Here is a 19,407-nt window from a genome sequence, read left to right on the forward strand (position 1 = left end):
GGTCTTAATTTTTGCTTTTATTATATCCTGGTTTTAAACTTTGTGTATTTGTTTTGGATGTATATTGTATTTTAGTGGGACCCCAGGAAGAATAGCTGGGCACCTTTGTGTACAGCTAATGGGGATCCTTATCAATAAACAAATAAACGTGGTAGTTTCATTGAATCTACTGGCTGCATGTCATCGAAGTTATACAATATGGCAACTCCCATCACAGGTGTATTGGCACCCATATCCGCTCTCAACACACATCAGACTGTGTACTTTAGTTGGGCAGACACTGTCATTCTGGTTCCCTGTATCATGCTGCGGTGCTTACTGGTGACTGAAGTGTCGGATGGAGGTATTGATGGAGTGATTCCTGCCGAGTGACACACGAGCTGATCTGATGGGTGATCTGTCACGTTTAGTTATGTAACTTGATCAGGAGACGTTTGTGAGAACAAGGGCACAGAGGAAAGAAAAAGATAAGGGGCCTGTGTCACATAGTCAGGGAAACTTTGCAACACGTTACTTCAAAAAAACAAATAATGATTGCCATTGTTTGTTTTTCTCCTGGCTAACTGGTGTCATGAAGATGGTTATCAACTCGCTCTGCTAATCCAGGGTTTTCCCTGTCCAGCTATATGAGCACGTTCACAAGAAAAGGAGCGGGGTTTGTAAGAAACAGCCAATCTCATGCAACATGGACGGATCCAGAGCAGCATATTTAAAATTAGATAAAAGTATTTGATGTTCAGCAGAAAGTAATGTTGTTTTTTTTTTTTTTAGATTATTTTTTGGGCATTTCTGCTTTATTAGACTGCCACAGTAGAGAGAGGATGACATGCAGCAAAGGGCACAGGTCAGATTCAGACCCATGCCGCTGCAATTAGGACTTAAAGGGTAACTTCGGTATTTTTCATCCTGGACCCTATTTTCCCATCTTTTTGTGTCTAAGTGACTAAAGGGGACAACATTTTTTGAAATTGGTCCAGTATTGAGCGAGATCGCTTCAGCCGGCAGCATTATGGAAAGGACCCTACAGAGAAATGAAACGTTTTTCTTTACCTTTCGCTTGATCCGGTCTGTGTGTAACACTTATAATAACAATCTGAGCCTGTCAGTGGCAAAAACAAACACTTTTATTGGACGTACATTGACGGTGCGATTTGCCCCGTCGGATTACATTGCAGCCCGTTTCGCGGCTGCCGGCTGAAACGATCTCGCTCAATACTGGACCAATTTCAAAAACTGTTGTCCCCTTTAGTCACTTAGACACAAAAAGATGGGAAAATAGGGTCCAGGTTGAAAAATACCGAAGTTACCCTTTAATTATTAGCTAACTTAAGTATTAGCCTTAATACGCGCTCTACCAGTTGAGCCACCTGGGCGTCCCAGAAGGTCATATGATTAAGCAGCCTGGAGAAAAGTAAACAGAATATAAGCACACATATAGAATAAAAATAAGCAATAAAAATAGTAGAAAAAATAAAACAATAAAAGCCATAATTAGACTATTAACAATTGTGGGGTTATGTAAACACGCTGCCAACGATTTCAACACGTCAAGTAGACTGTAAATGCATTTATGCTCTACTCTCAAGAACAACACAACTTTTTTTAGGGACTTGCCTCTCTGCGTTCGCTGTTCATGTGGAAGCTTCATTGAATCTACTGGCTGCTGTTTACTTTTTTCAAGCCGCTCGCTCGCAACACTGTACGTTACGAACCGGTGTAATACTCAACAGTCTCTCCAGTGGGGTCTATATAGGAGAGGGGGATAATAGGGTGCAGGTACCGTTCATAACACAATGCTGAATGCGTTGCTTTGTGTAAACAAATACACAATGATTGTGCACAAAACCTCGCAAGGAAGCACACCATGAATATCACATAACAGCCACCGCAGTTCTGTTACAAGACGGTTGTGTTTTCCATCCTGTTTCCTGCTCTGGAGCAAGTCTACCCACACAGAGCATTTATTCCTACACCTCTGCCCGCCTCAGTGTAAAAGAGCGATCAAAAACTTGTTTAGATAGACATGACTACTCTACCAGACATGCTATAGGAGGAAATTTTACATTACCGAAAGCAAGGACAAACGCAATCAAACGAACGGTCATGTACCGAGCTATGCATGAATGGAATTTACTCCCTAGACATATCACACAAGAAAACAGTAAAATTCGATTTATAATTTTACTAAAACAGCATCTTTTGACTAGAGACGTTGAAAAGATGTGAAACTAGTTTGGCTAAGTTTGAATAAAATACAAATATGAGTTTGATTGTGTTGATGTGTCTTGTGGCCGTGGAGGGTCTGAGGTTGTGGACCGGGAAACTGGAGTGAAACGGACTAATTTCATGTATATTGATTATTGTATTGAATACTAGCGTGAAATGGACCGTATTATGATTTGAAATGTGTTGGGGACACTGGAGTGAAACGGACTATTTCATATATTCTGATTGTCAGGAGCTTGTCTTGTCTGTGTGTGTGTTTTAGTCTTTGTCCTGTCTATTTTATAATGTTATGTGTTATGATGTAAGTGTAATGGTTGCATTGTCACATGTAAAGTCTGTTTTGTGGACCCCAGGAAGAATAGCTGCTGCAATGCTGTAGCTAATGGGGATCTTAATAAACTAATAACTAATAACACCTTCCTCAACCTGGGTCTCATTGTTGAAGCATATGAATTATGCATTTATACAGGATACAGCAAGACTGATATTTTGTCATGTTGCAACAGTGAACATCTACATAGTTGATGCATGCATTTTCAACCCAATTACGCAGCAGTGACACTTATATATTTCCATTTGAAGCGAATGAAATTCAGTCGGAGGGCAACGCATTCAACACAATAGGTCTGAACGAGGCATGAGGATTCCCATGGTGTCTCTCTGCCAACCAATCAGCGCTCGAGCCTTACATCAATCATCAAGCTTGGTGGTGTCTTTTATAGTTATTCTCCCCCAGCGCTCTATGGCTGATGGCCCACAGCCAGAATGCACAGAGGCGGGCAGACAAACAGAGGGTCGTCTGTATTTACCTTGAACGAATGTCACAGAGGAGGAGGGATGGCGGAGATCAGGCATAATGAGCTTAACAATTAGTGCCATGTGGATGTAATTGGAGTCAATGGCCTGACTGGTAATGCAGACATATTGGAAAGCGATCTGTAACCCCCACCACCACCACCACCACTACCACCTGCTTCTATTGGGACTCGATGGAGAGTATTCATTAGCATGTGGCTCTTGTTGGTGCCGGGGTTAACCGTGATGAGAGACGACAGCGATAACCTTGGAGAAAGATGCCTGGCTGGGAGGAGATAAGCAGCAGGATGGTTAAGGAGGCCGGCTAGTAGTTGAAAGGTTGCTGGTTCAAAACTCCTTGGTAGTGTGTGTGTGTGTGTGTGTGTGTGTGTGTGTGTGTGTGTGTGTGTCTGTGCATTGGTATACACTTGAAAGTCTGTGTGCTGAAGTCCCCCTGAACAAGGGCATGTAACTCCCATACCAGCCTGCGTCAGAAATGGCCACAGGAGACTACCGTTAAACTTAGCTGAAGATACTGTAATACATTTTGTTTCTTTTAGTTTCTTGTTTTGTGGGAATCTGTATGTATTTATGCATATCTACATCTATCTAATTTAAATTTATTCTAGTTTAAAGCTGGACTAGGCATGGTTTTATGTGAAAATACACCCATTTTGTCTACCTAAATCCCAAAAGTAGGGCTGCAACATAGAACCGCGTCACATCCCCACTAATTGAGATGTGTAGATTTGTCCTATTTTCCCGAATTAAATTCTGGTGTCAGGTTTGGTCGCTTCTCCGCCCACAGGAAGCGATGAATCAGAACTTAAGAGCAAAATCCAAACGGTCTCCTAACCAGCAGCGGAGAAAGCTGGACTCACCAGCGTTAGATCTTCTCCTCTCTCGTCTCTCTGGTTTCCTTTCATATAAAGCATCACAGACCGGCCGGGTCGGTAAACATGAGCTGCTGTGTGACGTTTACTGACGTCATGTTGCTTGATTTCTTGGTATTGAAGTTCAAAACTTTCAAACAGTTACCGCTTGCTGCCATGTGGAGCTGCCAACATGCAAAGTTTTTAATTTGAGCTCAAAATCCCCCCCTTTTAGTCGTACAATGTGTGTGTGTGTGTGTGTGTGTGTGAATCTCATTTTAAAAAGTTCTAACTTTCCCCATACCATTTATTTCCCTCACCATACAATTAACACAATCCTAAAATGTTGATTGGATGCATAATATAAAAAAAAACAGTGATCCTGCATAGCTCATTTGATTGGTTGACTGAACAACACCGGCGGTGGTGATTGGATGCTGGAGGAGAAGATGACAGGGACGGTTGCCAGGCAATCAGTTGCGATTCCCAATGCAAGATTTACTGAAATCACACACGTGCTTGGTGGGAATGTGCTAATTACCCGGACAGACTGCCAACACCTATTATCACCCCAGAATTAGACCCATCAGCCATGTTTGGAGAGGCAAAAATAATTAGCAGCCATTCTTTTTGTACCCTCTAGTGGTGTGATTTTGTCAGGGCAGCAGAGACTGGAGGGCTTGAGGTCAGACAGATGTGTGTGTGTGTTGGGAGGAGGGGTGTGTGTGTGTATGTAGGTGAGTGAGTGGGTGTGTGTATAAGTGTGTGTGTGTGTGTGCATATGTACAAAGGTGAATGAGTAAATGTATGTATATGAGCGAGTGAGTGAGTGTATGTGTTACTGTGTGTGTATGATTGTGTGTGTGTTTGAGTGTGTGTGTGTGTGTGTGTGTGTGAGAGAGAGTGGGAGGGAGAGAGAGACAGATTTGTGCATGTCTTACAGATAGATGTATGTATGCATGTGTGTGTGTGTGACCTCTAAATTCAGGTGTAGAGCTGGGGAAATCCAATCTTGTTGAAAACCACAAATCCACATCTTTGTATATATCAAGGTGGTTTCCATGGAAACCCAGCAGTAGACACACACTCAAACTAAGACGACTGAACACTTTATCAATCTGCAATTTTGAAAAGCAGATTGATGCTAAAAAAAAAAACAAAGCCAATGTTTATATCACTCGAGACAGGGTTTTTTGTGCTTTTTTTTACTTTTTTTTTTATTTATCCAGGGAAAACTGACTACATATGCTTTTTCATCAGCCCCTTGCTTCACACTGACACCGTTCCATATTTACTTAGATTTATACAGTATATATATACAGCATATATATAAACAACTATTGTGTTTAACTACCTCCTCTCTTACCGCTGGGCTTCAGTCTAATGTTACTTAGCCAGAAAAACTGTTATTTGACTCCGATGAGATTATTGCTGCCAGCGATAGAGAAGTGCCACAGAATGAAATAATAGAAGAAGAGGGAAGTAGAAAGATAGTCAGCCATCTAAAGTAAGTCTCCTGTAAAGAGAGTGTCCAGTGCGGAGGATGGCTAAAATTTTAGATTTTGGACATTTAGCTGATGCTGTTATCCAGAGAAACGTACAGTAATAGAGTTTGGTGTCTGTAGCAGGGATCAAACCGCTGACTTTTACAGAACGAGACGCACTAGGAAAACAGGTCATTTGCCTCATACCTGCTCCTTAGTTCATATAATTAATTTTGGCTTGTAACTTCAATGTCGTCCAGTGGACTCTATTTTCAATCAGCCTGCCCTAACCTCATCAGATGAAAAACAACGCACGCTTGCAAGCTAATGCAATTTGTACGTTACATTTGCTAAATTAGTCAGGTAATTTGAACAATTAAGATCTTGATCTCGAGGTTGATGCAGTAGACATGTGAATGGGCGAAGAATATAATAAAACTACATCAATCGCACACAAAAAACCCACATGGGAAACAGAAATTAAGAAATAAAACTGAAATAAAGGAGAGATGAAAGATATAGTAGATAAAATAATAGAAAAAAGATAAAATTAGAAACAAAACCACACTACAAAAAAACATTATGGTCAATATAAAACAGAGCATATTCTGTATTGATTATCAGAAAATACTATAGGCTTCACAGGCTATAAATATATGAAATAACACTGAATAAAATTAGACTACATCTCCCACTGCAGAAAAACGACATTATAAATGGAAATAACGCAAAACAATAATACAGCTTGTTGACATAATGTGAAAAATACTCCACAATACTGCAGTTATGGTCAGTTGAGTATTTCCTGACTGACTTTCAGAGGTTTCTATCGGGCTTCGGGTTCCCAAACTGAGGTCCAGGGACCCCCAGGGGACTTTCAGGGTGTCTCCAGCAAAATGGAGCCTAATTATGCCTAATTTTTTTGATCAGAGGTTTTACTTTCTCTACTGTTATCTTCCCACCTGCAGTAGAGACAGTATTATACGGGGGTTCCTGTGAGCAAACCTTTATCAGATGGAGGTCTGTGGTCTGAAGCGTGTGTGTATGTGCTGACTAGACCCCACATTATGCCATGGACCCTTATTTGACAGGATTTTATCCCAGGGACCCCCAAAATGGGAAGATCTTTGTTGTTGATTTACACTGAATGTAGAAAATATGATGAACATCTTCCTGATATTTAGTTGCAGCCCCGTTTATCACAATCCACATCTCAGTTGTCTCAAAGCTTCAAACTCCTCCTCCTTCTCCTTTGAGATCGGTATAGATTTAATAAGGGAAATCAATAAGGGATAATGACTTTTACCTAAATTCACCTCATCAGTGGACTTCAGGAAAAGAAGAAGTGTCCTTAATATTTTGTACATAAACAACCGTCTACTCTATATGTGTGGAAATAAATAGTGGTGAGAGTGAAACCTATGAGTAGAACAGTCATTCTTATACACTCTCTAATGATATTATCTAGTGAATTAAATTATAGGGAAACTATTCCTCATTTTGTTTGGGACCCCATGGTACCCCTGAAGGACCGCTGGGTGTCCCCTAACCCCACTTTAACAACCACCGTTCTGGTATTTTTTATTTATTTATTTATTTTAAATCACATGATAATAGAGAATAATTTTCATAGGGGAACCCGCCCCTCTCAAGCCCCACCTGGTGGTCCACGGAGTCGGACCCAATTTGGGAACCCTCCCCGTACAGGGCAGCACTGTCGGGGTTTCGGTGTGCAGCAGCGCCACCTTGTGTCCTGTGGAGCAGCTGCACTCCCCGCTGCGCGCTCCGACGGACGGGCTTGGCGCTCCGAGGTGCGCAGGGTCTGCAGGCTGCCGCCGCCTCCTCTCTGCCTGACGAGAGCGTTCCTCCCGCCGCTACCGGCACTGACAGCCGCCCCGCCGTCCCTCCGCTCTCCAGGAAAACACCTTTTGGGAGATATAAAACAGCTTTTCCCGACGCTCAGCCTCCTCTGAAAGCCGCCGTGGTCTGGCTGTCTGCATAAAGAGCTGCGGTACAGAGAGAGAGCCTCCCTTCTTCAGCTGATAGATACCAGGTAAGGCAATTTAACATCCATTCGCTCTGGGAAAATGTGTGTTTTTCCTACTTAGTGGTGTGTTGCTGGGTTGGTAAGTGCTTAGAGCGGGTTGCGGGGAAGAACAAAAGCTAATGCACAAAATGGATTGTTCCAGATAGACTGCACCTGCTTTAAATGAGTCTGGCTGGTTGTTGGATGTAAATATACAAACCACTTCTGCAAGGTGCTGTCAGAGGAAGGCGGCGTAGTGTTGCACGGGAAAGTGATTTTTATTCATGAAGGTTGATGCTTAATTGCGTCTTCACAGATGGACAATAAGTGATGTAGTGATTAATAAAAAGGCGGGTAAACTGTGACCTCCAGGTGATGATCAGGAGGCAAACAACCACCAGTATCAACAAAAATCAGTTCTGTTTCCAGGAAGTCGTTAATTTATGCTTTTTCCCCTCTCAGAAACCCAATCTTCATATAACTTACATCAGTTTTATACTAAATACTAGCATTCATACTAAGATTCACCCCATTTATGTCAGAATTAAATGTGGCTAAACTCCTATCACACAAATAGAAAGGTGGGTAAACTGAGTTAAGGATGTTTTTGAAGATAAAGATGTTTTTTTTTTTTCCAATGTTGGCTTCACCTGATGCCATCTAGGTAAACTTTATGTGAAGCAGCTGCTGGAGACACTCCTACCTTTGACCTCCAGCAAACTCCATCCATCACACTGCCATTTTGCTCCCTTAAAAATGTCCAGAATAGTCTTTCTCTTGAACCTATTCTCAAATCTTGTTAAGGATGCTTCCTTGAAATGCGCCTAACTTTCACCATCCTGTGCGGTTGAAGTCTTACCGTTGGGGGAAATGTAATCTGAGTTTGGTTTTATGAGACACAGGTTGGATTAGAGCTCACCCTAATCTATTTGGTGTCACCCATAGCCTGCTCTCATAAATGCCTGGAACGTTTTTAATAATAGATGGCTGAATAGAGTCACTGGCTCCACCATTGATTCTTGTCTGTGTGGGGCTGTAAAGACGAGTCTGATAAGAAACCAATGAGGGCGTATTTTCCTTTACAACAAAAATCTATAGTAATCATATAATACATTTTAAAAGGATGCCATATAAATATCCCAGCAAAACTGTAAGTCCCTATAGGAATATTAATACCATAGAAGATAAAAAAAAAACATCATAAGGTTATTATAATCTCAGTATTGAGTACCAAAGACACACTATAAGTCCCTATAGGAATATTAATACCATAGAAGATAAAAAAAAAACATCATAAGGTTATTATAATCTCAGTATTGAGTACCAAAGACACACTATAAGTCCCTATAGGAATATCAATACCATAGGAGATAAAAAAAAAACATCATAAGGCTATTATAAACTCAGTATTGAGTACCAAAGACACACTATAAGTCCCTATAGGAATATAACAGTGATTTTTCATTGGGGTTGGAATAGATTAGATCGAAATTCTCTCATAATTGCCTATGCACATATTCCATAAGCTTCTTGTGATTTCACGGGTTACAAAGAAATTTGCTCTTGCCGCGTTATTCACTCTTTGTATTTGTTCCAGAGAATAATAACGGCTTCTTTATTCCCCTAATTGAATTACACGCCCAAGTCAGGCGCACCAATTATTGCCTTGATTGTGTAACAAGTGAGATGCCGTGGCATCTGGTGTCCCCGTCCCACAGGACCGGTATCAGGCCGGAGCTGGCGGTAGGCCCATTGATGGAGTTAACCCCTTATTCATTCAACCAGAAGCTGCAGAATTGAAAGGGCTCAGGATTTCATCTCGAGGGAATACTAATGACCTTACCAGAGAGACTGCCTAAGCCTCGCTCACCATCAGCCCAGTAGGCGGGCCTGATCGTGTGCCAAGACTTTGGAGTCATGTCGGGGGGTAGATGTAGTCCGGTAGAGAGACTAAGCAAGCGCTTTGATTAGCCCGGGAGAAGTCATTAACCCGGGCGATCAGTAGGTAGGCTGCACGGGTGCCAAGTCAAGTTTATTTACACAGCGCTTTTAACAGGACTGTAGCACTTGAGTCCAGTCTTGTGCCGATTTTGACTCGGACTTGTATGTGTCTCATATTGGATGTATCTGTCTCATATTGGATGTATCTGCCTCATATTGGATGGATCCCTAAGATATGTTTTTCCTTCACCTGGTCCACCCTCATGTATTTTCTCCCCAGCGCTGCAGTCAATTTAAGGGATTACACCTGTGTTTAGCATGGGATGGTCCTTAAACTTCTGTGCACTGATTAGTCAAAATCTTACACATTGATTAGTTGGATGTTGAAGGGTTTAGTACAGAACTCCTGCAGATACATCTACATCTCTGTTGATCCTTAAGAAACTCCTTAATCATTATTTTTATGTACACTGTTTATTGCCTACTGTGGTCTTGGTCTTGAATAGGACTCCATTTGCTCTTGTCTTGGTATTGACTTGGTCTTGACCCCCTTTGGACGCGGTCTTGACTCGAACTCGCCTGGACCTGATCTTGGAATTGACTTGGACTCGACTAAGGTAGTCTAGACTGCAGCCTTGGCTTTTAAAGTACTAATCCATGACATTTGCGTATAAATAAATGTCTGTTTTGCTTCTCTCTGTCAATGATTGATGTAACACAACAGTGATTCAACGTATATCCAGTTGATTAAATCTTTTCTATTGTCTGTTCTAAACAGCCGGTGTCTGGTAGATCTTTCCTGGGAAAAATCCTCAGAAAACAAACGACACACGTAGACAAAAAGAGGGATAATATAGACAAGAACTAGTACAAGACCATCACACAATCCAAGAAATGTGGTCTGCTGTGGGAGGAGAGAGGAGAGTTGATGGGATTTGTTGCCGGTTCGTGTCGGTGTTGTACGGCTCGGCGAGGCTGATTGCGACCGGTCGGCTGGAGTGGACTAATCAGAGCGGAGGAGCAGTGAACCCTGAAGGACTCGACCCCCATCTCCAGTCCTGGCCCATCCATTCAGCTCTCCATTTTCACTGTCGCTCCCCCTCGTCTGCTGCTTCCCGCCTCCCTCAGCGCTTTCATCCTATTTCCATTCAGTCTCTCCTCTGGTCCCTCTCCTCTATTCTTCCTCTCCTCTCCTCTCCTTTCCTTTCCTTTCCTTTCCTTTCCTCTCCTATCCTCTCCTCTTCCTTACTCTCCTCTCCTCTCCTCTAATCTCCTGTCTCCTCTCCTCTCCTCTTCCTTACTCTCCTCTCCTCTCCTCTAATCTCCTGTCTCCTCTCCTCTCCTCTCCTCTTCCTTACTCTCCTCTCCTCTAATCTCCTGTCTCCTCTCCTCTCCTCTCCTCTTCCTTACTCTCCTCTCCTCTCCTCTCCTCTAATCTCCTGTCTCCTCTCCTCTCTTCTCTTCTCCTCTCCTCTTCCTTACTCTCCTCTCCTCTCCTCTCCTCTAATCTCCTGTCTCCTCTCCTCTCCTCTCTTCTCCTCTCCTCTTCCTTACTCTCCTCTCCTCTCCTTTAATCTCCTGTCTCCTCTCCTCTCTTCTCTTCTCTTCTCCTCTCCTCTCCTCTCCTCATGGTTGATTGATCGCTAACGGATTGATGACTGTACATTTTTGAGTTTGTGTATCTACTATTATTTCCTTCTTTCTCTCCTCTCTTCTCCCCCTTTTCATTTTGCAGCGTTTTTTTCAAGCCCTTGCGTCGTGCGTGCGTTGGATCATGAGGATAGTGTTTCAGCGAGAGATCAATGACGGCTGAAGATATTTCATTTGAAGTGTCAGATGAAATTAGGATGAACTTCTGCAGACGGGGCTTTAACGGCCCGGATAGAGAGCAGCGACAGGCTCTCCTATCGGCATCAATTAGCTCCATTGTCATTTTAGGAGGGAAACTCGTTTGATTAATCGGACCATAAGTAGCACCTGGAGGGAAGCCATCTGATGCTCTCATGGGTTAGCCTAGTCTTCTCTGGCATTAGGATTTTATTTTAAATTGGCGAATTGATTTTTTTAAGATCCTGAATGACATCCCTACCCGACTCCATCCTCTTCTCCTGACTGATAATGTCCGCCGTTTTCTGGCTTGCAACAAAGCCACGTTTACCCATAATAAACTGTTGCATATTAAACATGTTGAATTCAGAACAGTCTGCTGTATTCGCAGACTACAGGCGGAGGAGGCTCAAAGAGTTTGCTGCGGCGCGATTCTGACACGAGCAAAGACTTGTGTCAAAAAAAAAAGGCAGGATAGAAGACGAGTTATACTGTGTAATCAAACCACAGAGACGAGCCTGCAGGAAACGACGGCTGTTTCGCTTTGTTTTCTGAACAAGGGAAAGGCTTGAATGTGTTGTGAGACAGAGAGAATAGGGAGTAATGAGAGAGACAGAGAGAGAGAGGGGCGAGGGATGAGGTGGAGGGGAGGAGGGGGGGGTTTATTTGTCACCAGTGTGTGTTAAGGGCAGAGAGCTTCATGACACTGATGGCTTGTGAAGCTACTCTCAGTGGCTGCTGAATGAGCTTGTCATGACAGATAGTGCACTCCGTCCCTGAGAGGCCCGTGGCTGTGGCTAGCTCTTTCAATACAGTGAAACAAGAGTATGAGGTGGTGGGTGGTGGGGGGGGGGGGGGGGAGATGATGATGAAGACTTCATGAAATTAGGGAACCATCACCTGATCCTCCCTTGGGTGAGGTAGTAGTGGAAGGGGGTGGGCAGGGTGCAGAATTGATGGCTGACACTTTATAGCATGGCGAGAAATTAAAGTGATATTCTGTGAGATCCTCGTTTTAAAAAAAAAAAATTGTCTCCATCTTTGGTGCTCAGCGCTCATCGCTGTGGTGTTTCTGCACTACACTTCCCAGAGATCACCTGTCAATCAAACAGTGTGGGCGGAGCTTGGATTTTCTTTCTGTTGATGCAGTTTGAGTTTCTCTTTTCTTTGTCTGTTCAGCCATGGTGGCTATCGCTGCTCATGCTATCTACCCAGTTCTTCTTCTATTTATAACAAACAAACTGGAAACGTAAAACGGAAATCTTTCATGAATTGGGTATAGGTTGTGGTTTATCAGTTGTTGATAGAGCGTCGTAGGATGTTTTTATTTATATAAAAATGCTGTGGAGGATCACAGGTTGTGAGCCTTCAGGTTTTTTGTCCTACTTGTCATTTTCAGGGCTTTTTTATTAGATATTTTCCTGCTTTGGACCATAGAATTTAAATGAATCTTGTGAGATCATCCATAATATCAGCTTCACCGCTGTGATTGAAATTTCTTGACAGTGAGGGTGGGTCGAGGGTGGCTGATTGGTAAGTCATCCCGTAAATGAAAGGTCACATGTTTGATTTCCGTAGCGGCCGTATGTCCCGTTGAAGTGTCCTTGAGCAAGAAGCTCTTACCTGCTTACTCGTTGTAAGTCGCTCTGGGTAAGACAGCTAAATGCCTACAATTTTAATGTAAATGGAGAGTCTACGATAATGGTTCCCAAACTTTTTAATATAAAGAATCCCCTAGTAGATATAAATTAGGCTAGGAACCCCATTCTGAGAGGACTTTTGCTGTTTGATATATTCTAGAGCGGGACTGCATGTCTATAGGCCTTTTGTAAATGGAGAGATAATTGGAAAGTGAAACCTATGATCAGAAAAGACATCATTATACATTCTGTCATTGTGCTACCAATTTCTGGTAAACACTACAAACTAGTACAAACACTACAAAAAGTACAACCACTACAGAGATTAAACCATTCCACATTTTGCCCCTTACACCCCTCTCAAGACCCGCTGGTGGTCCCCGATCCCCACGTTTTGTGACTCACTGGTCTAAGAGTCAAAGGAACAGATGGCTGATTGGAAGAGCTTGAGACTGAGATTGATGTAGAGTAGTCCAACCTGCTTGTTTGATGATGTTAACCTTTATAACAGCTGCTCCGACTACCCACGATTCCACCGGCGCCTTGTTGACACCTGAGTTATAGTCCTATTTCCTCTGCCTGAGCCTCCATCCTGCAGTGTCTCCTTTTTTTTAACCTTTATTGGTCCAGGGAAAGCTGGCTGAGCATACATTCTCTTTCCCAGCAACACCCCACTTCAGTATTCACAACACATTCACGATCTGTCTGATAGGGAGCTGCCCAGTGCAACCTGGTTCTTCTACTGTTGGTCACTGCATCTCCACTGGAATAGCTGGAAGTTAACTGTCTTGCTCAAGGGCACTTTGACAGTAATTTTTGCGGGATGGGAGAGCGTTTCTCTTTCCCTTTCCCCATCCCATCTGGGGATTCAACCTGCCAACCTTCCCAGTCCTCTAACCTCTAGCCTACCTCCGCCCCACTGCAATGGTGCTTTAGTTTGAATTCAATTACATAAATTCGCTTCAACGCAGAGCTGTCCGCCAACGAAAACCTGAACGATAAGCACCAGGGGCTTGGGATGACGTGGGCGTTGGGAAGGTAGTGGTGAATTACAGCCTGTTGGGGGGGATTGGCCCACTATGGCTGGCAGCATATAACTAATGGCCAGAGATGGCCAAACCAGAAGGCCAGGAAGCCAAGTTTCACTGGAGCGGGGGGAAATGCTGCAGTAGTGGCCAGACCCAAGACACACAAATCGAATGCTGATAAACGTTAGTGATTTAATCACCTTGGTTGTAAATTTTAAAATTCAGCTATAACGTCTAGATTCGATCCTATTTATGGTTTTATGTGTCATTGTCTCAATTAAGTAATCTAACAGTTCAAACAGTCAGTGGACCATAATTCACTGGCACACTGCCATCTTGGACCAAGCCAGCTCAGCCCTGATTGACTCTCGTGTTAATACATTACGTTTGATAAGCAGTGCTGACTACAGGCTTGACAATAGTGTTACATTACTTCTGATAGGCAGAGCTGACTACAGGGTCTTTACTTTCATGCCCAAAATACCAATGAAGTGGCAGGAACAAGCTACAGCTGAATGGCTGCAAGAAAAGAAATAATGGAAATAGGCTTCAGGCTGCATTGTGGGAACACACAACAGAGTCTGCATCTATTTCTTATGTATATCAGTGGGCCAAATGGGCCTTTTTTCAGCAGGATATAAAGACATGACTCATGCTAATGTGTTAATATGAAACACCGCCGCTGTGCCCCACACAAACGGTCGAATCTGCATTTTTACGTCATTTGCTGAGAGATTGATAACCCATCAATTTGAATGTGGCAGGCAGGGAGCAAGGTAAGGGGAAAAAGAGATATATCCCCACTTGCTTCTTATTTACTCCAGGCTCATTCATCTCCTCCCTCGGCCAAGTTGAGGTTGACATTGAAATGGGTGTGTATTAAATACAGAGAAAGGAGGCTCGGATATCTATCTTCCCTGTTTTTTTTTTTTTTGTTGCTTCCTCTCCCTTCTCCTCAGGAGCAAATCAGAAATGATAAATGGCAGCGTGGTGTAATGAACTCGTGTCGGAAAAGCAAGTGCTGAAGCAGGCACATTATATGCTAACTGCGGGGAGATGAAGATAGACTTTTGCCAAAAGCCTGCAGCAGTCACAGAAAAAGCCTCCACTTCAATTAAAGGGATGATCCGTAGAGTAAAGGGGAGATCTGATAAAGAGGCAGTCACAAGGGGCTTATGGGATCCCCTCTACACCCACGTCGTACGCACATAGGAACAACCCAAACCCTCCCCCGTGACTAAATCTGCCTTCTTTTTTTATTATGAGCACGTACCAGCAGCAAAATCTGACACATTCGCTGCGAGTCCCTGGGGTTCGTCACTCACAGCTCTCTCTCTCTCTCACACACACACACACACACACATACATACACCTCTTCTAGGAAATTAGAGGGGGTAATTAACATCTTATGAGGCTCTTTTTTTGTTTCTGTAAGCCCTGTATCTACAATATGAACCGCTCCGCCGTTCTCTCAAGGCACAACCATTCCACATCACAGGCTCTCATCGCATGTCAGCCTTGAGCTTCAATCCCAATTAGAATTACATCTCTATTTGGATCTTGAACATGGGGCGTTGGTGGCGTTCAAAGCACCATGAACACATTTCATTAACCTAGTTGCCTCCTCCTGCCGTCTACCTCCCTCAGTATCTAGAGGTAGCAAAGGCTGAGACCTCGGCGAACACTAATCTACTCCCATCTGACTGCATTGTCTGAGTGTGTGTGTGTGTATGTGTGTGTGTTTCTCCTTTGTCTGCTGCACAATGCAACATGTCATTATGGAAGAATTAAATCCTCCCCTTGCCCCTGAGGAGTCCTCAGAGCTCGGGCTTTAGGATTGTGTTTGCTATTGTTTGTACGTGGAGGTTTGTATATGAAATTAGCGTTTGGGTGCACTTCTGCAAGGGCAAGTAGTTGTGTGTGTGCGTGTGTGTGTCTCTTCTTGCATAAGCGGTGGTGGTGTGAGTGTGCATGCGTGTCTCGGGGAAGAGTTGGCTGCGGCCCCGGCCAGGGAATGTTGCTGACACAAAGAGAACGCAACCGCTTTTTCTTCTCGTACAACAATCAGCATGGCATCAATCGTACCATCAAAGTGGTGGTGGGTTAGCGCTATGGGGTTAGCCGGGGGTAAACCGACGGGGCTCGCATGAATCATGAGGTTTTCGGGGGGGTTCTCCGAGTTCACTTTAGGTTTAGGTTAGCAACGCCACGTGTTAATGTTTCAACGCACATTTCAAAGCGCGGAGGATGGAGCAGGAGGACGCAAACCTCTCTATCTCCGTTAAGACGGCGCTTGGGTGTATTGAGCTGCTGGAGGCGAGACCCATGTGGAAAGTCATTGATCTGCTTCCCGAAGTCTCAGAGCATGCTATGTAGTCTCACGGCTCCATGTTAACACACACAGCCTGGAATATCTTATTTTTCTACGATGGCAGTAGAAGGCTACTTTTTCTTTTTTCTGTGGTGAGTATTTCTAAAAGGAGGGAGATGAAATGTAGACTGTCACCCAAGGGACAAAGTATGATGGGAAAATGGCCTTATTTTTAGTGAGGCACTCTCTGAAAGCAGCAACATGTATAGAGCGCATAATGTTTGCTCCAGTAACACTTGACCCTCTGAACGTTGTGTTCAGTGTCTCAAAGGGAAGAGGAGCTTTTGTTTGTGGTCAAGTCCGCCATGGCTGAATCATCATCAGAATCGCTTTATTCGCCAAGAGCAGTAAATGTTCAGGAATTTGTTTTGGTGACATGATCGAAGCTTATGACCTTCCACCTGGGAAATTGCGGCTAGATTTGCTTAGATGATGTGAAAATAGTGAAAATAGTGAATTTCTATGAAGTCCAGGGGCAGCAACTCATGCATACAGAATGCATTCTAGTTTGTTTATCATTTCTCCCCTCATTTCGGTGGTGTCGCAGCTAATGTCCTCTGGGCCCAGATGACGCTGCAACCCCTTTAATCACTTGACAGACACACACACACACACACACACACACGCACACCCACTCACACATATCAACCAGCAAAGCATCTCCTCCTACTACTGATTCAGCGCCAATTATTTTTCCAGACACCGTGCTAGTCAGAAGATACTCGATGCAATTAGGCTCCCCTGCTTTGTTAGCGATTGAATTGACAGCATGCGTATGCAATCACTTTGGATACAGGACAGACAGATTGTGCATTCCCTGGTTTTCTGATGAGATTTGAGGTTGTCATTAATGTTTGAATTGAAATGCAGTTCTGATTATTGCTGTCCTTTCACGGCGTAACAGTCTGGTGGTCAGCCATTGCGCTGTGTAACAGTAATGCATTAGTTGGATTGAAGAGACTGAACTCACTCAACTGATGACATTATAACGTGTTTAGACTATATTGTCTTTATATTAGCAGTATAAAGACTCACTAATCTCCAAGTAACCTCAGCTGACACCTTCAGGGACGTCTATTAGAGAACTGGCTGTGCGCAGATAACATCTAAATATATAACACCCAGGCAACAAAAAGAGAGGCCTACATGAAAAGGATTGTTTTGTTGTGGGTGTAGATCCATCCAGTAATGTTATGAGTAAAAGTGCATCGTCTGATGAGATAGATTTGTTTCTAAATTGAGGTTACTGTTGCATAGGAAACTGCCCTAGCGCCAGGAGTTGTAGCTTAAGTCAGTTTAATAAACCTAAACGAACATTTTTGGCTTTGTTAGCTAGCTAACTTCAGCAGGTATTTCAGCAAAGCAGCCAATGTTAATGTTAACATGCAACTGCTAGCCACAACTCATGCTACCTTCTGCTAGATATATTAACTCGATGTGTTTAGACAGTGATGGTTAGCTGAAAATGAGTATGGTTAACTAGCGAACAAGCTAACAACAGCACAGAAATGAACTATGTGTCTTGAATTCTGTTGAGACGGCTGTGTCATAAGTTTAGAAATGCATTCAGCTGTTCTCAGCCACTGTTGCCCAAGAGCTGAGGACCTCCAAGATGGCCGCCAGAGGGTGCGTTACGTCATCTGTGCCCACCTGAAATGAACCCCTAACTCCGGCAGTGTTAGTGCCCGGCTCCTCTGTTTGAGCTGCAGCAGCCTACATAGGACCGCAATACTGGGAGTTCCCCTCCCAAAGACTTGATGGTTTGATTCCTTTATGGTAATGGCCTCTAACAAGGGATAATGAAGCAATTATGAGCTGTTTGGTTTCTTAACACACCACGGTTTGCCTGTAAACCGCCACATTAGCTCGAGCTTTAACTGAAGACAGCACAGAAAGAAGAAGAGACAGGGGGGGGGGGGGGGGGAGGGATTGAGACACGGGCTGATGTAGAGGAAACCTCCGCCAAGTGGGCACATGCCAACACTTAACAATCTGGCCTGCTGAGATGTTTCTCTGGCAGGGGAGTTAATAAACAATGGTGCAGACCTCCAACGTCGATACACTCTCCTCCTTTCTTTTTCCTTCTCACTGTGTCTCCCTCTCCCTCTCCCTCATGCTCCATCTATTGTCCGGACTCTATGGCTTGGTTTACACCGATATATCAAGCCGATATTTCCTCTTGTAATAAAATTTGATATCAGCGGGTTAATGTTGGCCCCCCTGCCGATCTGATGGAAGCTGATGGAGCTTCAGCGGTGGCAGTCTGTAAAACCTGCCTTAAGGAGGTGCTAACCCCCCCAACAAGTATTTCATTTGTATGGGTTTCAGAGGAGAGTTTTAGTGTCACATGATGGTCTAAATGCTGTTTCAGAGCCTTTTCCCTCTCTGACAATAATTAAATTCTGGGGAAAACACTGAATCCAGGTAATTTTTTGGCATGAAACTCATCACATTCAAAGATATTGAATATTGGTCGGTGTTGTATATGCCTTCAAATTGAACCCCAACTATGATTGTGACCCTTTCACTCCTCAGAGTTGATTTCTTGTAATGTTGGTGATGAAGGAATTTAAGCGTTTTCCACTGTTGCACCCGTTGGAAGTCATTTTGGATAATAGCTGAATGCGTAAAAGTTAAAATACCTGTTCTGTCCTCTCTCCCGTTCTTTCAGTTTGTATTTCCTCCTCTTTGTCTCTCTCCTGAGCCTTTCTGGTGCGTGAGCGAACACGCTTGCATGGATGACTGAAGTTATCGAGCGCACAGATCAATCCATCGCCACGGCAAGCACTGGTTAGACATTGTGGCTGAAACCTGATAATTCATATTTCAGTGATAACGATTGAGGCACGTAACTTGAGAGACACGCAACTGACTACTGAACCGTCTCATCGCAGGGAATCAAACAGAATTTGCATGTAGAAATGTAAATGTAAAATGAAAAGCTCCTCTTGCTGGTGGCTTATGTCATTTGGCCCCTCTCGCCCCCCCAGGCCTCTGCGGTTCTGTCTTTAGTGGTTTTTTGGAAATCACACACTTGCCATTTTTTTTTTTTTCTTTTTTCGCTCTCTGTTGAGGCTGGGTGGTTGAGTGAGATGCTTTCCATTACAGTATGCTGTCACCACACATAGCAATTTTTGATGCAGGGCAGATTTTTTCCCCTCGCTGTAACACACGCAAGGATGAACCCATAACAACCA

This window comes from Centroberyx gerrardi, chromosome 24 (assembly GCF_048128805.1).
Source record: "Centroberyx gerrardi isolate f3 chromosome 24, fCenGer3.hap1.cur.20231027, whole genome shotgun sequence".
NCBI classification, from domain to species: Eukaryota; Metazoa; Chordata; class Actinopteri; order Beryciformes; family Berycidae; genus Centroberyx; species Centroberyx gerrardi.